We start from the raw sequence: 20661 nt of genomic DNA, 5'->3' as shown, positions 1-20661 counted from the left end.
CTCATATCCAGCTTCTCATCGACTCTAAGCCCCAGATCCTTTTTCTGTCTCACTACTTATTTAGCCACTCGGTCCCCAGCCTGTAACAGTGCTTGGGAGTCTTCCGTCCTAAGTGCAGGACTCTGCACTTGTACTTATTGAACCTCATCAGATTTCTTTTGGTCCAATCCTCCAATTTATCTAGGTCACTCTGAACCAGTGGTTCTTAACCTGGGGTGCCCGCACCCCCGGGACTGCATGTTGCCCTTTCCAGGGGTATGAGACGTGCCAGATTTTTTTAGAAGGTAAATCATAGAAAACACAAATTAAGCATAGGCACGTAAGTATAACTACTTTGTTTAATCAAACCTATGTATTTATTAACACTATACATTTTTTAACTTATTGTACTATACACGCAAAACATTTATTTTCAAGTTTTTAAGCTAATTGTAGTGAAATTATCTTGCTACAAAATACAGAGTACTGCCACATTGTGGGGTATTTCTTGACACACACACAGATGATTATGTGGCAGCACAGCAGCTATGCTTGAATTCAGTTAACCACTAACTGTTAGCACATCAGTTACGGTTTACTTTCACAGCAAAACACTGCAACATCTCTGGGTATTACTTGCGTATTTTTGTATGCCTACTGTGCTAGTATCTGTGGTGAATAATAACATATAACTCTTTTGGATATATTTAATATGCATTTAAAAGTGTATAGCCCTCCCTCCCCCCGCATCTCCATTTTTGATTTATTGGTAAGGGGTGTGAGAACATATTTGATTTTTGATAAGGGATGCGAGAACATATGTTGAGAACCAAAGGGGTGCAAACTTCAATAAAGGTTAAGAACCACTTCTGTGGACCCTATCCCTACCCTTTAACTTACCTACCTGTCCCCCTAGCTTTGTGTCATCTGCAAATTTGCTGAGGGTGCAATCCATCCCCTCATCCACCTCATTAATAAAGACGTTGAACAACACTGGCCTTAGAACTGATCCCGGGCTCACTCTGCTTGAAACTAACCGCCAACCAGATATTGATCACTACCCGTTGGACCCAATTGTCAATCCAACTTTCTATCCACCTTGTAGTCCGTGTATCCAATCCACACTTCATTAACTTATGGGCAATAATGTTGTGGGAGACCGTATCAAAAGCTTTGCTAAAGTCAAGGAATATTACATCCATTGACTTCCCCATGCCCACAGAGCCAGTTACCTCATCACAGAAACTAATCAAATTGGTCAGGTATGACTTGCCCTTGGTGAATCCATGCTGCTATTCCTGGTCAGTTTCCCCTGCTTCAAATGGATTCTCTGAGACCCGCTCCATGACTTTTCTGGGCCCTGAGGTAAGGCTGACCAGTCTATACTTCTCTGGATTGTCCTCCTTTCCTTTTTTTAAAGATGGGCACTATATTTGTCCCAGGACCTCTCCTGGTCTCCATGAGTTTTCAAAGAAAATGGCCAAAGGCTCTGAAATGACACTTGCCAACTCCATGAGTACTTTTGGATGCATTAATGGATTTGCTTATATTTAACATTTCTAAATCGCTCTTAACCTGTTCTTTCCCCAGTGAGGGCTCTCCACCTCCTTCCCATAATGCATTGCCTAGCACCATAGTCTGTCAGCTGACCTTGTCTATGAAGACTGAGGCAAAAGAAGCATTAAGTTCTTGAGCTTTTCCCACATCATCTATCACAATGTTACCTCCCTCATCCAGTAACAGCCCCACACCCTCTCTGATCACCCTCTCATTGTCAACATGCCTGTTGAAATCCTTCTTATTGCCCTTCACATTCCTTGCTAGCTGCAGTTTGTTGTGCTTTCGCCTTCCTGATTACTCCCCTGCATTCTTGAGCAATCTATTTATACCTGTCCTTAGTCATCTAAGTTTCCACTTCTTATACACATCCTTTTTTGAGTTTAAGCTCGCCAAAGATTTCCCTGGTAAGCCAAGCTGGTTGCCTACCATATTTACTTTTCTTTGAATCCTTCCCCAGACAAGGAGTACAAAGAAGTTCCAGATCCAGGATACCTCAATTTACCAGTTTTACTTTAAATCATGCTGCTATTGAACATACAGAGTAGTCTTCATTAAATAAACCTACTTCTATTTCATTAAAGATTTAATTTGAAACGAGAGAGAGAGTGTGGTTGAAACAAACGATTGCAATACAGAACAAACATTCATGAATGTTCATAGAATCCTAGGGCTGGAGGGGACCTCAGGAGGACATCGAGTCCAGCTCCCTGCCTAAAGCAGGATCAACCCCCAACTAAATCGTCCCAGCCCATGCACTGGCAGCCTGGCCAGGGCTGCACAGGCGCGGATGCAGGGCTGGGGTGGTGTCCGGCACCCTGGCCCAGGCTTGAGCCTGTGACTCTGCAGGGCCCAGGCCGCACCTGTGACTCTGGGGTCATGCCAGCAGCCCTGTCCAGGCAGAGCTGGAGCCTACGTGGCTGGAGCTGCAGCTGGGGCCATGTCCAGCATGGGGCTGGAACCAGCCTCCGCAGTTGGCATCCGGAGGTGGCCAGGCTGATGTCGTCCCAGCAGGGCCCAAGGTGTGGCAGAAGGTAGGGGGCTCTGAGGCTGGAGTTGGTGGCGGGGTAAGCAGACTGGGTGGTTGGAGCAGGGGACATCCCTTCATCCAGCAAATTCCCTCATTTGGGACCAGTCAGGTCCTGAGGATGCCAGATGAAGGAGGTGCGACCTGCAATAGAACAGTGCTGTTGTCACAAAAGTGGTTTAACGAATCTTTCTTACGTACAGTAGGATCAGTCGTACTCTATGCCTTGCAGTGCATTGCCGGTGGCTTTTTTGGTCCTGATAAGTTGCTCAGTGGCTTGCAAAACCCATATATCGATATGCAAATGTATCTGTGAATAATTCCCATCTTTTGCACCACCTCTTAAAGTTTTTTTTTTCTTTTTCGCTCTGCCATTCTTTGCTTGTTCTTGTGAAATTCAGCATCTGTTTCTATTGTGTTTGAGTCCTAAAGTGTAGCTATGGCAAAAGAAATTTTTAAAAAATACAAAAAAAAAAGGGATTAGGAAAATGAGTATTGCCAGGCTAGACTAGAGCACAGACTCAGCTCAGCCTCTGTCTCTGACAGTGGCCAGTGATCAGATGTTCCAGAGGAAAAGGTACAATTATGTAAATACAGCTGGGAGTTTCAAAAGCTCCTAAATGACTTAAGGGTACACATCCCACTGAAAATCAAAGCAGGGAAACATCTTCCTAATTCAAGACAACCAGCTGTCTTGTTAATATTCTGTAGCATAAAGTCTAATATTCTTATAATTACTGTAATCATGAAGGATATTCTTATTATTCAGATAAAAATGTAGTCCTCCTTTTGAGTTCTAAAATATTTGCATCTGTACTTTGAAAGTGAATTCCATAAGCTATGCATAGTTTTTCCAGATTCCTTTCTTCTGCTTTAAATGTGTTAACTTTCAATTTCCTTGGGTGTCCTGTTAGGAGAATACATAAGAACACTTAATTTGCTTTCTCTGTACCTTTCATTCTTTTATGTAGCATAATTAATCTCCTGTTCTCTAAATGAGCCCTAATCCCTGTAATTTCTCTTCTCATGCAAGTGTTTCCTTTCCTGTGATTTAAAAAAAGTGATAAAGTACAAGAAAAACTTTTTGCTATTGTACTGTTTCAATAGGGTGAGCAAAACTGAACACACAATTTGATATGAGGACATAGATTGATGTAATTTCAGAATTATTCTTTCCCCTTCATGATACCTTGTTTGCTTTTTGACTACTGGTGAAATCAGTACATAAATGCATTGAATAAGTTGTTTGCAGTGACATGGGAAGTTCTGGAATGCTTACAATTAATTTTGAACACCTTGTTAGTTAGGCTTTTCTTCCTCTTGTCATTATTCCTCTGCCACCAAGCTGCCCAGTTGCCGCCCTTTGTTAGGACCTTCTAATATTCCTCACAGTCTTCTCTTGGTCGTACAAGTTGTTACTTCCTGATTCATTCCCTCTTCCACATCATTAATAAGTATACTGAACAAGACCAGCAGGCCTTCTGTCACGTACACATATGGCTCTTCAGAATGGAAGCTTTGAGCCTGTCTAGGTTATCCGTGGTGATCCTAGGTTTGCATAAATGTAATGAATAGGTCACAAGGCTTCAGTAAGTGCTCGGTGGTAAACACTCATGCAACTGTCAATAATACTGAATAGAACTGGACAGAATTTTATTGGTGGTGTTGTCTTGTGGGGCATTCCATGGTTTGGTTTTAGATTGTCTTTCAACAGCTTTGTAAGTGATACTAAGTTAAGAGAGTTAGTGGGTTGTGAAGCAAACACCAGTTGGGCCAGAGAAATAACACCTAGGAGCATGGGGAGCTTAGAAATGTGGGAAGAAAATATCAAAATGAGAGAGATCTTTAAATGGACAGATACTAATACAGTGAGGCAAAATGATCTGAACTGCTGATATTCAATGGGTGAGACACCCCTGGTAAGCGGTAACGCAGAACAAGATCGCGGAGGGAGAATGGGCAGTAGATCAGTGAGCTCACAAATCCAGAATGGCAGCAAAAACCAAGTCAATGCGTCTGTGGTTTGCCTGTCTTATGGAAAAGCGAAGCAGCAGTCCTCTCGCCCAGGAACTCTGAGGCTTGGCCTAGACAGTGGCCTTACCATGGCGCAACTGTGCCGCTGCATCCGTTTAATTTGAAGGTGTGCTGGGTGGCTACGCTCTATTGCTGTCAAATGGATAGCAGTGTTAGTCTGTAGCAGGGGTCAGCAACCCCCCCTCCCCCCCGCACGCGCGTCAAGAGCAGAACGTGTGCTGTTCTTCTGTGACGTGTGGTGGGAGCTCAACCGTGACCCTCCTCCCCATGCAGTGAGGGTGCAGAGCTCAGCAGGTGCTGGTACACTGGGGGGCGGGAGAGGACGTGCGAGCCCCATCTATGAGTCGGCCGGCAGAGGAGCAGGGCCAGGATGGACTGCAGGGGTGGCACGGTGCGGCTGTTAGCGCAGGGCTGGTCCCTCCTGCCCAAAGGTGGGGTGGGGGCTGGGCTGAACAGGTTGGGGCGGAGCAGAGCTGGGCCCTTCAGCCCAAAGGTGAGGTGGGGGCTGGGCTGCAGGGGCAGGGCGGGCTGGCTTCCATCCAGGAACAATAAGATGAGCAGTGCGTTGCAGGCTGTTTCAGTCCTATTTCAAGGAAACACACACACAGTGAGTGTTCTTGGAACATTGTCTGCAATTATCTTGAAATGCCTGTTAAACGAAGCATCCTGCTTAGGCTCTGATCTTCGTCTCCTGCAATCTGTAATCCAGACCCATTTTCCTCTCTTTCCAGCTGCAGGGAGCGATTGCAAGCCAAACATTGTGGGCTTTTGCACTGGCTGCTGAACAAAGGTGCTGCTGAAAAGGTAGGAGCTTAATCTCCATCCTCTTTGATGTTGATTTACATTCCAAGGGACTGATAAATTTAGATTTGCCGTACCTGTCGCCTTTAACTGTACCTCAGCTCTCAGTGGAGAGAATCTAATCTACAGGCGCATAAAATCTTAAGTATCAGCCATGAAAGTGCTGTTAAATTTTGGTTCAGTGTGGATGACATTTTGCAGCACTGCAGAAGGGGAAAACTGAAAAGTGAGCACTCTTCTCTCACCGGGAGGGAAGGCTGGATTAGGCCAATAGAAATTGCTTTGACCTGAAAATGAGTATTAATTACAATACTAACTTGCTGGTATTTGTACAGTTGTTGCCCAAAGACCATCAGTACAGGGTGTTAGTGAGGTGAATGGTTCAAAAAGTGGTGTGTGTTTCTGTGTGGACCTGCTTATCTCTGTGAAGTATTGGGTGCTCTGTGAGTAAAGCAGACATATTTATGTCTTTATTTGAGAAGTGAAGTAGTAATATGCTTTTGTGAAGGGAGAGCAGGGACAGGCATGAGATAGAGGTTCGGGGTCACGCTCATTGCTGGGTTACCAGGAGGTGCTGGTAATTCTTGAGCAGTGATTTTTGTAACGCCTCCATTCCAAGCAAGGAAATAGTGGGAGATAGCAAAGGGATGCATAGAGCTGCTGTGGATGGGTTCTATTTTTCCAGTAGATCTTTTTTGAAAATGAGTAGGTTAAACCAGTGCATGACTAATCCTTAAGAGAAGCTTGAAAGCATGACAGTATTCTGTGATTTTAAAATAGGATTGTGTCTTGGTTGCACACGGAATAAATGTGCTTTAGAGAAAACCAGGTGGAAATGACTGTGTGATGTGATCTGGTCTAAAGAGTGTATTGGCATGTATTTGGGGCTGCATAACTCACAAATGGCCAAACCACAAGTAAGGGTTTCAGATCATTAAAAAAACTGTGCTGATCAAATCTTTAGGCCATCACATCTTCTCTATGTGCCTGATACTTCACAGAAAATCTGCTTTCTGAATGTTTTTGACTTTAAAATAATATTGGCACTAACCACCCACCTGCTAAGCTAGTCTCTCTGTGCCAAGAGTACAATGCTTTGAGTTGGGAAGGCTAAATTATTACTAAATTATTACTGTTTTAGAAGTTTGTTAACAATTACCTAAAACACCTTTTCATTCCATCATAATATCCAGATTGTAGATTCCAATATCTCAGAATCTTCTACAATTGGAAGCAAGTACTGTTTATGCCAGGGAGTCTGAAACTTTCGCATCTAGCTCTTAGAGTTGTAGTATATTGAATTTTACACCTGTCACTATGATCTATTGTTGCCTTTTTTCTTCCTCTTAACTAAAATTTGTAATCGAAAACCTGTAGTACTGTGTTGAGTATTATAGTTTTTTTGTAATACTATTAGTAAATACATTTGTAAAAACTCATATTTATATGTATTCTTACCCAGTTGCAAACTATCAGTAACTTGTAAAGTAGTTAAACTTCGTTAAATAGTTACAGGGTAGTAATGGGTATGCAGACATATTGAGAAACGGTTCTCACTGTAGCTCAATCTGTTCGTGGGTCCATCTGCCTCTCAAAATCAGGGGTCTGAGCATTCTTTTTGCTCTTGATCTGATGTCATCTGTAGTCTGCTCATGCTGCCTGTAAAGGTTTGTATATAGATCTCATGTAATTAACATGTTTCTATTGCATCATTTCTCTAATCCACAGTTACTTTTGTATGCCCCAGTTAAAACTATGGAGTTCAGTATTCAGCACAGTAGCATTTTTAAATCTCTTTTTGCATCCTTGGTCGCTTCAAAGGTCTTTTTTAAAACTTCAGAGTAGTTTGAAGTCTTCCATGTTGTAAGCCTGCTATAAAAAGAATCCCCTCCTATCTTTGTGCATGCACAAACGTTCTTAGTAGAGCCACATTTTCTAATGCTTTTTAATTTCCCCTCCTCCACCACTCTACCCATCCATGATGTCTCCCTGCATAAAAAACCTGAAGTGTCCTCATAAGGAAATATTAAAACAAAGGTTATTGTAGTTTTAACATGTAAAATAGATACAACTGTGTGTTCCCATAAGAAACTTGTTACAATAGGCAACAAATTAAAGCACTTGTGGCCTTTGTAGTTGGAATGTTTCCATGGTAGTGGGTGTGAGGGGGACAGTGGAAGTAGGGTTTGCAAAAGTGAGTTTGCAGGAGCAAAGAGCACTTGTGCACAGGACTCAGAAAGGGTTTTGTATGTAAGGGGTTGGCTTGAAAAAAGGCCTGGATTTTGCCTGCATATGCGAGAAAAAGTGTAGAAAATTTTCCCCTCAGAACTACCATTAGTTTAGCTGTACAAGTGGCAGCACTGGTGCAAGTTTTAGTGCACACAAGGCTGGGGCAGTTTCTGGCATTTTCATCTCTGTCAGCTAAATGTTGAGACTGTAACCAGGGCTGCTGAATTGGGTGTGGCATCCATGTTGGGGTTGTTTTGTTTTTCCCTCCTAAGTTCTCTTGTGTAAACCAGGACAAGAGGGGGCAAAGGCGTTAAAGGGGGAAGATGGTGAGGACCTTTACATTTTTGTGGTTGTGCTACAAAATGAGACCTTGTGATTCCATGTTTAGTCTTTCTTAATAAGGCCATCTTGGGTATCTTTGGATGACAGAACAAAAGATGTAATTTCTGAGCTTGCAGAGTTCTAAACCTGAGATCACAAAATCCAGCTGGTTTCTTTCCTCATCATCAGTAAAATCAGTGTGCCTTCAGTGACAGCTGTGTAGCTGAGTAGACCTTAGCAAGCAAGTTTGGTGTGTGAGAAGGGAATTCCATGCCCCTTTCTTAGCTGTGATGGGTCTCCATGGCTAAGGGAGGAAACTGCCACTGAAGCAAGCAGATGGGGGTTGGAATACACACAGCAGGTCTGCTGATCATGCAGGGGCTATTTTTAGCTAGCCACTTTTCAGAGCCTTGCTTTAAGGAAACAAGCAGTCATGCAGCACTGTAAAGACTAACAAAATAATGCATTAGGTGATGAGCTTTTGTGGGGCAGACCCCCTTCCCCAGATCTGGAGGAGAAGCGGGTCTGCCCCACAAAAGTGCATCACCTAATACATTATTTTGTTAGTCTTTAAGGTGCTGCACAGCTGCTTGTTTGTTTTGTTAGAATACAGACTAAGATGGCCACTTCTCTGTTGTTTTAAGGAGAACGGGAATGGTGTGGTAGGGTGGGTGAGAGGTAAGTGAGAGCTGAGCTTCAGAAAGAGTGAAGTTGGAGAGGGCCGTGAAGTGGAGGATGGAGAGCTTAAAGTGGATGCAAGAGAGGAAGGCAGTGAAAGGTAAATTATTATTTTGGACCCATGGTAAAGAGACTCTGGAAGAATTCTGCAGAGATTTTAACAACCTGCACTCCACCATCAATCCCAGCCTTGACAATTCCACACGAGAGAGAGATTTCCTGGACACTACAGTACAAATCATTGATGGCCAGATCGATACCACTCTCTACCAGAAATCTACTGACTGCTACACTTACCTACTTGCCTCCAGCTTCCACCCAGCACACACCACATGATCCATCGTTTACAGTCAAGCCCTTAGGTACAATCACATCTGCTCCGATCCTGCTGACAGAGACCAAAAGCTTCAAGATCTCTACCAACCATTCATAAAACTCAACTACCCACCGGGAGAAGTGAAAAAACAGATTGACAGGGCCACATGAATACCCAGAAACCAGCTACTTCAACATAGGCCCAAGAAGGTGAGTAACAGAACACTGATAGCCCCCAGCTCAAACCCTGGCAGCGCAGCATCAAAAACCTATAACCTATACTAAAACATGATGCTACACTCCAGAAGGCTGTAGATGGGAGGCCTGTTCTCCCCTATAGACAACCTCCTAACCTAATGGAAATTCTCACCAGCAACCACAGGCCATACCATGGTAATACTAATGCTGGAACTTTTCTTTGCAACAAAACCCATTGCCAACTTTGTCCACATATTTATTCTGAAGATACCATCTCTGGACCTAACCACCACGTTAATTAAAAGGTCAGGGGCTCATTCTCCTGTACCTCAACCAATGTTAAAAATGCCATCATGTGCCAGCAATGCCCCTCTACTCTGTATATTGGATAAATGGGGCAAACACTTCACCAAGAATGAATGGGCACAGAGCAGACGTTAGGAATCTTAATACACATAAACCTGTCAGTGAGCCTTTCAGTGGAGTGGCCATTCTGTTAAAGACCTGAGAATATGCGTTTTACAACAGAGACTTTAACAGCAGATAACAAAGGGAGATGTGTGAACTGGGGTTCGTACTCAAATTCAGTACATTGACACTTGGTCTCAATAGAGAGAGCAATTATCTCATGCTTTCAGGGACTGTTTCACTTCTTTTGGTATTCATAATGATCTCAGGCAAGACACTTGTATCTTGTAACCCTCACTCCCCTCCTTTCAGGTCTATGCATCTGATTTCTCAGTTTTTATTTCAATTTTTTTGAGACCTCTGTGCTATATAACTGTCAGTCTGTACTGGAAATGCTGCAGATCTGAGCAAGTGAGTCTATCCAATGAAATAACAAGCATTCCTGTAGCATCTCAGAGACTAAACTGTTAGGTCATGAGCTTTCATGGGTAAGACCCACTTCTTCCACTGATAGACTCAAAAGGGGGTAACTATTTTAGTCACCTTCAGACTAAGCTGTGTTAGTCATCTTCAGATGATGATTTGTGACCTCTGGAGGTAATTTTAGAAAAGGGAAGAAGCTAATGTCCAACAGATATTGTGCTTTACTGTCTACTTCTCAGTGCTTTAATTTCTGACAGAAGTGTGTTGGAGGGGCTGGCGTGGGTGGGCTGGGGTGGAACAATTAATCTCTGTTGCTGAGAATGTGAGTTCTGCTGGTAATGCACCAGAGTGTATACAGTGATGGATGCAAAAGAATACACTTCTTCCACATACCAGAGGGGTGACTGGATGAGGCTTGGTAATTACTTAACAGTTCTCTACAGGAAAGCTTGCTAAGCCCTCTTTTCAAATCAGAAAGCTAGGTCACAGTGCACAGGTCAGACTGTTTCAGAAACAATGACGTTGAACATAAAGTGCGATTCTGCTCAGGAGCTTTAGGCACAATGGTTTGAAGTGTCAGCTTGAAGCAAACCCTTCTTTTACTGGGATTCATTCAGGAGGGTGGCCTCTCCCTTTGCACCCAGCACTAGCATCCTTGTGATTCCTTTCAGATTTTCTAGCTTTTGTGGACTGGTGTGGAAGGGGGCGGCTCTGCACTGGCTATGGCATCTTTCCAAAGCTGCTGGGATTGTTCCCAGCTGTCAGTGACTCATAGTAGCTGAGTTTCCATCTCAGAGCTCAATTTAATGGAATTTGCTATTCAATTTCCCCTGAATTGTCTGGCAGAGGAGGAGTTTCCCTTTAGCTGAAGGAAGGAGGGGAGAAATCCCATGAAGAAGCAACCTGAATATGTGGCAGGATATGTAAAAATGCCAAGAGTTGCTACTCCTACTATCCATGATGATGCATGCATCCTTTAGGTAGGAGCATGAAAGGTCAGGCAATCATGTTCCGTTCCATTCCATTCTGTTCTGTTTTGGGTGGGCGCTCTCGCTTCCCATCATCAGAGTACTGGAGCTCTTCCACTAGAGGCTGAGGTAGTGTGACTGCCATGTGCCTGTATCTCAAAGGGGAGAACTGTGTGCATTGGAGTGCTTTGTTTCAGAAGTTTAGATACACAAACACACGCATACATGTACGTAAAATTCACACTGCAGACGTGTGTGTGTGTGTGAGAGAGAGAGCCTGCCGGGGGGCAGGTCAAAGAAAAGTGCCTTGTGCTTAGAGCAGAAGGTGGGGAGGTTTATAATGCTCCATGATTGTCAAGTACACTCAAACCCCCTTTATTCAGAAACCAAAGAAGGATCAGTGAGCCTGTAATTCATAAGTTTAGTGCCAGATAGACAATGTTGCAGACTTTGAGGACATATGGGAATCATGGGGTGCATTGAGAGATGCTAAGTTGTCAGCACGGCAGCTAGTAATCCATTTGTGTGTGCCAAGTATTAGGAGCACAAGTGGCACCCATGCAATGGCTCCAAATATCTTCTTAACTGGTAACCGTCTTCCTTATTTTCTTGAATAGTGGTTTGTTTTCTTTGAAGCTGGTTTCCATTCACTTTCTCTGTGCAAGTCACTGTGATATTTGAAGCAGCTGGGCTTTACTGTTGCAGACCGGGAACCAGGTCCCCAGTGTAGCTGTGGACATGGACCCTACAAGTTCATGAAAGCCCCTGAAGATGAGCTGGGTTTGGTGGTGACCAATTGTTGGCCCTTAAGTAGGACAGAACCAGTGGAGCATGTTGGGTTTCATTTCCAGTTGTGCAGATCGTTGTGAGCTGTCCAAGGGAACCTTCTCTCTTTTGCCGCAGAAGTTGGTCCAGTAAGGTATTATGTCACTCACCGCCTCTTTCTGATATCGCTGGGCCAACGTGAAACATTTTAACTCTGTTTCTCTCATTGATGCCTTGTTTTAAATATGTGAGTGTGTTCAGAGAAGCTTCAGGTCCCTGCAACAGAGAGTCCTTAATCCAGATATCATTGTAAATTATTTATAATGGATGTGGTGGCTTGTCTGGTTTTTAAGGGCATCTTTTTGGGAGTTGTACCTGTGACTTTGGGCATGCAGATCCAGGAGTCTCTTCCAGTTTGAAATACATAATAATTTGTAAGATAAGGGAAGAAGTAATTAGTTGCTGTTTTCTACCCTGGGCCTGCTGATAAGATGCTTCCTCCTTCTCTTGTTTCCATCAAACTCATAGTTTAACTCAGGGTGACCCCATGCACTATTTTTAAAGGCCTAGTTCTGTATTTAAGCCTTCCTGACCATGTCCGAATTTTTTTCTTAAAAATGGGAAAATTGTCCCGTGTTTTCTGTCTCCCCCTGCCTATTTCCCCATCAGTATGGTGGGTCCTACTGCTGACCAAATCCCTGCTCACCATCTGCCTGCCCACCAGCAGCCCTTTTTGTGCTCCCTGTCACTGTCCTCTCCCTGCTTTGATCCTTCACTTCCCCCCACGCCACTGCTTCTCTATATTTCCATGGTGGAGCACGTCCTGCTCCCAGTGGTGTGCAGAGAAGCAGCCCCTGATTGAAGTACTCACTCACCAGCAGCCTGGCTGGCAGATTTCTTCCTTCCCCCGCTGTCTGCCTGGACAGGCACTCTAGGAAAGCCAGAGATCCTGCAGTCCATGGCACTGGCCAGGAGAAGCCACACTCTACGTGTGCCAAAGCCCCACACAGTGCTGGCTTGGATAAGCCCCTTCAGCTAAGCTCTGGAGTGGGAGGAGGGAAGGAATTTTCAGCCTATTCCTGCCCCAAATCTTCAGGCCCGCGACAGCCTCCCAGGCAGTAACTTAAGTTGCTCTTCACTTCCCCCAACCCCAAAGTCTTGGGTCCTGCCCCCAGGCACCCTTTCAGCTGAGCCACCTCTCTGCCAGGCTCCTTGGCTGCTGAAAGCCTTGCAGTCGGGTTCCTTGGACCCTGGTACACAATGCAGCCTTAGCGGTTAACCCTGCCTGCCTGCACTGTAACCAGGGAGCAGGATGTGGCAGGGTTATCTTGATGGAGAGCAGCATGGCGGAGGTGTTACCTGCCATTAGACACCATGCATGCCGGAAGAGATGGCTCTGGGAAGATGTGGACCCGGTCATCAATTCCTCCCCTTCTCTTTCTCTGGGCTAGAAGCAGTTCCTGCCCCTTACTATCCACACAGTGCCAAAAAGCTACTGCTGGCCATGTTCTGCTGTGAACTATGACAGAAATCTGGCAGAGGGTGACCCTGCATTTCCACCCCCCCGCCCCCGCCCCCCAGTGTGCTGCTTCAGGAAGTCTTGGCATCAGCTACTGGAAGAGGCAGAACTGTCCCCAGGTTCCCAGCCAGGCATGGGGGTCAGAGAACGGCAGGCGGTTGGTCACCTCCTCCGTATGCGAGAAGCGTGTGGGTGTGTGTCACCTCTCTTTGTGAATCCTAAAGCCTTAAGAACAGAAGGTAAATAAAAAGGCTCCAAGTGCTCAGTATTTCTTGATGGGGGGAGGGGTTCCATCAAGTTGGCGTTAATGTGAACATTTGTACTGAATAGTTCTGATTGGTTGCCATTAGATGTATGACCCATATTCAGTACAGGGAAATATGGTCACTCTAGTTAAACTTGTGCCATTATTCAGTGGGCCAAGAAGGCAGAATAAGCAAATGTCACGTACTTTTCCTATTTTTACAACAAGTGATGACCATTTACTTGAAGATTTTCCTCCCTAAGTATCCTGAGTCGGCCTGTCCAGAAAATCTTAAATAAATACGCATCCTTCCAGCCCTTAACATTCTTCCATCCATTCCTGTTAGAACTCAAGGGATGGACTAAAGGAAAACCTTTTGCTTCTTTCTTACAGTTGCCGTTTATTGATGAGGTGCAAAGAAGAATGAACTTTGCTCTCTCTTTGAGCCAAAGCACAAATCATGCGGTAATCTCTGCACTAGTACTTGTTCGCTGAATTGCTGGTAACTGTGTGAGCAGGTGCAAGTATGTATAATGTCCTTCTCCCATTTCAGCCGTGTCCCGGTATGCACCATTTCTTCCAGGTTCAGCATCTGATGTCCAAATGATGCTTCCAGGAAGTTCTTGCCAAATACATATTGTCCTCTGGCATGGTGTACTGTTGCTGTGTTAGGTGAATAATTGCAGGGATCTTTCTGAATACTTCAGGAAAGCAGTCCTGACAAATGTTTATAGATCCGGGCGCTTCCATTAGCCTTCTGTTTGCAGATTTTCCTTGATTCTGGGTCCTCAGCCTTTTAACCCTTTATATACCCTTTCTGGACTCTAACAGGGAGCTTACACCATTCTATTGCGCCAAGCCCACATTCATCCCAGCCCTTCCACAGCAAATGGCCCAGCTACAGAATTGCATCCTGAGGTTTCTGTTTTATTCGCTAAGAAACAGGTCCTTACTGGGAATTGGATTGGAGTAGTGACACCAAAATTCGTCACCTTCGGTGACTGGAAGTGCTTCTTCCAGTAGCTGTACAGGTGCCCCTCTCATGCCTTTTCCTCATTTTCTCTCAAAAATACAATTCGCATACTGGTAAGTCGAGCTTCACGCGTAGTTGGGTGGGTGAAGAATTGGATCCCTTGATGGAGTGTCCACCCCACGCTGAAATGGGAGGTGTTTAATAGAGTCCTTCTGGTACGACCCTGGCTTGCTCCACAGTGGAGCATTGGAGGTGAGTGCTCAAGGCAGCCTTTTGAGGCTGCGTGGGTCACAGCCAATCGGAGAAGAGCTGCCGGAAGCAGCCCCTCGGGGGCGAGCAGACTCATAGGAGAGAGGTGGTGCGGTACAGGCTGTTGGCTGCTGGGAGCTCAAGCAGTAAGGACTCTGTCCTTCACAGGTTGAAGGAACTGTATGATCTTCGACAGAGCAGTGGATGGCAGGGACTGGAGAAGGAGAGGTTGCTCCTGGCTGGCTGCTGGGACTGGATGGCTGAAGTGCCAAGTGACAAAGGGTTCATTGTAACAGTACGTTGTGGCAGGCCTGACAAACTCACTGCACCTAAGACTTTGTTTTGCTAGTAATTATCCCAAGAGGGTCTAGTGAGGTCTCTAACATAATGTGCGTCTTTATCATTGCACCAGAGGGCTGATATGCGAGGAGTTGTTTAAATATACTGGAAAATACGTGTTAAAGTTTGAATCAAATCAAGGTTGAAAAGCAGGATCTGACCAAAGAATGTACATTCATCTGCCTCCATTCACATGTAAAATAGGCTTTGTAAGCCAACACAATACAAGCTTATGTGCATACAACATCAACATAGGTTCATGACTCTGGGGACAAACATGGAACTTTGGGGCTCTAACGAGGAGGCAAACAGACTCCTCTCCGATTGTCCTTCAGTGAGGGAAAGCAGAAAGGACAATGCTTCCTGTATTCGTTAAAGAGGAATCCCAGCCATCTCGACTGGAGTTGCTGGGAGATTGTTTTAAGTAAGACAAACTGCTTTAGCCAAGGAATTAGCCTGTTAAAGTTAAGTTCAAACTCTGGGGCACGTGTTACAGTTTTGTTTTCTGTGTAACCATTTCTGTTTTCCTTGTTATCTTTACTGTGCTAGCTTGTTAATCTTAGCCTTTGATAATAAACTGTGTCTATTATTCTTTTAAGGATAGCTTCCCTCATAATTTCTGTGAATGTCCAGCAGTTAAGGGCTGGATATTCGGGGGAACATTTTAGAGAGGCCATGGTGCATCTGTTGTTCAGCTGCAAGGCAAGGCAGGGCTTCCAAAGCCCTTGGGAGACTGTTTGGGTAGGGAACAGGCTGGTGATATCAGGAAGTTGACACTCAGCTAAGCACAAAAAGACTCTCAAGGGGTTTACCTGGTGACTTGCAATCCTGGATACCCTGGGAAGGCATCACAATGTGTCACACTCAGTGAGATGGAAAGTGAGATGAAAACCTAACTGAGGTAGTTTATGGACATCTCTTTGGTTCCATCTGCAGTGGGGCGGTTTGCCAAAAAATCCCCACCAAAGCTATCACTCAGATAGCTGATCAGTCTAAGTGCAGAGGGGCTCTCTGGTTCTTCCATCACGTTGATTAGATTTTCTCTGAGCAGAACTGGCCGTGCTATGAATGGCTGTTGGAGTCAAAGGGCAGTCTGCAGGAGGGAGCCCATTGTGGCTAATACCCTTGTGGTGAGAATTTTTATACAAGTCCCATAGTGTGGTTTTGTTGTACTCTTTCTTGTTCATGGTCGTACTCCCACCTGCAGAACTGAATTTTGTTTTGGTTTAAAAAACTCCCCAGCAGAAATAGAGGGATTCATACATAGGTGACAGAAGCTAACAGAGGTCTGGAGAGACTTGCATCTGATGAGAGATTGAAAAGTTCAAAACTCTTCAGAGAAGAGCACATATGACAGAGAGGAGATATAAGGAATGATACAGTGGAGGTAAATCAGAAACTTCTGTGTCCATTTTGTCTTGGTGTAAGAACAAAGGGACAGTCACTTACACTGAGGGTTAGCAAATTTAAAGCTAACAGGAAACGCTCTTTTACATAACGCTGTTGCCTACTGATTGCCACAGGATATCACTCGGCAGAGATCATGGTGGGATCTGGAAAAGGACTGGGCATTATATAGAGATACTGGAAAGATCCTTAGTTAACTAGAGAGGATTGAAGAAAGCCCCATAATAAACTAAATGTGGAGAGGATGTGAACCATCATGCAGCAGTGGGCCAAACACAGAGGCATTTAGAAAGAAACTGTTCCCACAGGCAGATGATTCTATAATTGCCCACTTTGGGCTTTCTTGTACATGCCGCTGAAGCTTCTAGGAATGGCCACTGTCAGATGTTGGACTTCCTGGGAGTTGTCCCCTCCCCTCCCGTTCACTTTACAGTCTTCTGGGTCCCTGTAATTAGTGACTGCTTCTGTTCTTCCTTGCCATGGTGAAAAGGCAGAGTTCCAAATCTTTCAGTTATGCACTCCTCACACGTCCCTTCTACATTCATTCTGTCTCCTGCAGGCTCACACAGCAAACCTATGCCGAAGCGTGTTAATCCCTGAGGCTGGCAATCAGAAATCAAAAGCATACCTGCTTCTCGTGTCCCCTGGTAAAGTTTCCATTTCTTAGAGAATGTGAGCTCCCACCAGAGCGTCAGGCCTGGCGTACAAGGAAGGATGTGGTCCTGACAGATTTTGGACAGTCAACAGAATATCATAGAGTCCTGGGGCTGGAAGGGACCTCAGGAGCTCATCGAGTCCAGCCCCCTGCCCAAAGCAGGATCAGCCCCCACAAGTCATCCCACCCAGGACCTTTTCAAGCCGGGACTTAAAAACTTCCAGGGATGGAGATTCCACCACCTCTCTAGGCAACGCATTCCAGTGCTTCACCGCCCTCCTAGGGAAGTAGTTTTTCTTAATATCCAACCTACACCTCTCCCTCTGTAACTTCAGACCGTTGCTCCTTGTTCTGCCGTCTGACACCACTGAGAACAGTTTCTCACCCTCCTCTTTAGAGCTCCCCTTCAGGAAATTGAAGGCTGCTATTAAATCACCCCTCAGTCTTCTCTCCTGTAAACTAAACAAACCCAAAGCCCTCAGCCTATCCTCATAGGTCAATGCATTGAACCATTGTAGGAATCGTAGTTTTCCTCGCCTGAGCCATGAGTGGTGGGTCTGAACACACAAAGCCAGTAACTGGCTGTGCATGGACAAGGTGAGGAGGAGGAGGGGAGATACAGACTACCTCAGGCTGAGTGTCCGTAAGAGTAAAGTAATGCCTGCCAGCGCAGCACCTGGACGCGAGGCATAGCCCCACAGTCTATTGTGGCGCCCTCAAATGGCACCTGGTTTTTATCACCTGTCATTGTCATTCACAGTGGGGAAAACGCAAGCTTACCTTTAGGGTCTGTAACTTTCAAGGAGGGATCTTTTGGTGCATGTACCTCCTGGAGCTACCTGTCTCCCCACTCACTCCTCGGACTGATCTTACTCAAGCTTCAACTTCTGCTTAACCTGCCCACCTTTCTTTTCTTGTGGGAGGAGTGTGTCTTCCTGGCCAGCGGGAGAATTTCCTCTTCTCCTCATTTCACTGGCATCACACAACAACTCTTGCTGCGGTCTGTGAATGCCGTGTCCAGACCATCCCAGGTGACCAAAGCCCAGGGCGAGCAGAAGAGGTGCCACACACTGCTTGGGGCATAGAGAGAGCTAGCAGGAGGCTACAGAGGATGGTGGAGAGGGAAAGCGTGGAAAAGCACAAAGTGGGGGTATATGGTTAAGTTCCCTTAAGCTGCACAGCAGGTCAGCTTCCCATTAAGCCCTGAGCAGGGCCTCAGGGTTGCAGTGGGGAGAGATCTCTCTCCCCAAGCTCTGAAATGTCCACGGATGGTGGGGAAGGGCTCCTCCCTGCCAACTCGAGCACCAAGCTACTGTGGCTGGGGGAAAAGGACCCCACCTCAGCATCCTCAGCAGGGAGGAGCCCCCCAGGTAAGCCCCAGCTGCACTTACCTTGCCTGAGCCCATCCCATCCCTAAGCACCCTCCTGCATCCAATTCCCTCATCTGCACCCCACCCCCAGCCCAGCGCCTGTAACCCTTCTGCACCCCAGCCCAGTGCCTGTTCCCCTTCTGTACCCCACCCTGTAGTCTGGAGCTCCTCCCCAAACCTGGAGCCCCCCTGCACACCAAACCCCTCAGCCCCAGCCCTACTCTAGAGCCCACATCCCCAGCTGGAGTCCTCACACTCTTGCACCCCAGCCCTGAACCTCCTCCTACACTCAGAACCCTTTGCCCCTTCCCACCACATACATTTTGTTATTGGCTCCACATAGGTCCACGTAAGAAAATTCATTCAGCCTGCAGGTAAAAAATGAGCGAGAACGCTGGTGAGTGTACGGGGGTCTGGCTGTCCTTCAAGCTGTGTTCGTCCCATAGGGCTGGGATCCCTGCGTGCTCTGGTGGAGTCTGTACGTCACAATGGCCTATCAGGAGAGCTTTGGTGGGAAAGAGGAGCGCCTCAATTTACAAAGGGTTTGGAGGCATCCTCTGTCTTGCAGCAGTAATAACCGCTGTGCTTGCTGCATTGCTGAAACTATGACTCGTTAGCTGTCCAGTCAAGTGCTATGGCTGATATTTCCCTAGTATTTTTAATCTTTGTTCACTTGACAAGCTGAGAGTAATTGACTCTGGCTTTGCTTGTGATGTGGAAGGGGAGGCGAGGCAGATAGGGAGGGGAAGGTGATTGAATGAGCTACTATGTTTTGATACTCAAACGTGGGCAGAGTAGCCTGCAAAGGCCTCTCTTACTTCAAGTATTTTTAGATGTTAGAGAAATAAAAGCTGTTATTTCTGTCTGATCGTCTCTCTTGGGTTGGCTTTACATTTGGGGTTCTGGATATGCTGAATTGCTTTTCTCTGTTGGCTTTTCAGTTCTGCATTTGAAATCCCACTGGAGGGTGAATGATTTCAGCCCTTAGGTCTGGCAGAGAGTTGCAGCTGCTGCTGTCTGACTTCCCTCTTGATGATGCGCTGGTGGCTTCCTCTTTGGCCCGAGCCGGTGGCAGCATTGGTCTTGGAACCTGGATAAAGTGGAAGCCTGCAAATTCTGATATTTTTGTCTCTATTTTTTTCTTTCCTTTTTGTCTCTACTTCTGGCACTGTCATATTTTTGTAAAGCAGTTTCAACCACTATTTGATGCTGGGATAATTACCATAGCAACAGCAGAGGTAGAAACCTACACAAGAGGGCAGAATTATCTCTTGACAGAGAAAAAGATCTATTGTTGGAAGCAGTGAGGATTTACTTAAGGAACCCTGGTGTGAGAGGGATGAAGAGTAAGAGCAGAGGTGCTGGTGGAAGAGGAAATGGGACACAGAAGTGATGGTCTGGATGTCCATGCGGGACTTCTGTGGCGGACAAAGGAGGCGAAGGTGGCCACCTCATGCAACCTGAATTATTAATAGATTATTTGATCTCTGGCAAGGTTCAGCATCATGAAAAGATGGGAAATAGATGTAGGACCCTAGATGACAACAGATTGCTCACTTCTCCAGTTGTGAGCATGCTTCCCAGTAAACTGACAAACTGCTGCCCAGTGACACGCTCTTTGGTGGTGCTGCTCCAAGGAGGCCGAAAATGTAATGCACAGAAAGCTGTGGTACAGCAACAGCTAAATCCCTGGCAAACATGTCTGTTGTAGAAGCAGACGTCGATCCTGTTGGAAGGAAGTAATATGACATATATCTGTATTTGATCATTCTCTGCTTCCACTCTCCTCTCCCCCGCCAATCCCAGGCAAGCGGCTTTTAACATTAGAAATCAGGACTAAGAAACTAACTGCTAAGAAGGCACTAAAGTTAGTCCTGCTTACTTAAGACCAGAGAGCCACGTGACTGCTGCTTCAGGAGGCACTACATAAGGTTCTGTGCTTTTGGAATGCTCTATAAGTCGTTTTGGGGGAGAAAAAATCCCTTCAGTGGACCTGCTTGGACAGCAGTGTGGCCAGCTTCTTCACACACACTCTGGTTATAAAGAACCAGAAAAGGGGCCCAAAAAAAAAAAAAAGACACTCAAGATAATGGATATTGGACTCCGGGTAGATCAGTCTGGCCCTTTGTGGAGATCCTTGGGTTTGCATTTGGGGTCCTGTTGTGCTGAACACTTTACAAATGTGGAGTGGACACTGTCCCT

General features: G+C 45.6%; 1 protein-coding gene across 6 annotated transcripts in view; it reads left to right on the top strand.

The window, feature by feature from the left end:
* The window catches only part of NDST2 (N-deacetylase and N-sulfotransferase 2), a 221777-nt gene that overhangs the window by 37860 nt on the left and 163256 nt on the right, over positions 1-20661 (top strand). For all 6 annotated transcript variants that reach the window (XM_074999762.1, XM_074999759.1, XM_074999764.1 and 3 more), the window contains one exon: positions 5329-5401. The gene's annotated coding sequence lies outside the window, so the exon portion shown is untranslated. The remainder of the gene's footprint in view (positions 1-5328; positions 5402-20661) is intronic.

The sequence above is a fragment of the Carettochelys insculpta genome, chromosome 7, assembly GCF_033958435.1.
Source record: "Carettochelys insculpta isolate YL-2023 chromosome 7, ASM3395843v1, whole genome shotgun sequence".
In the NCBI taxonomy this organism is placed as follows: domain Eukaryota; kingdom Metazoa; phylum Chordata; order Testudines; family Carettochelyidae; genus Carettochelys; species Carettochelys insculpta.
Note: the sequence above shows the minus strand (reverse complement) of the source record. Positions and strands in the feature narration are given on the sequence as shown.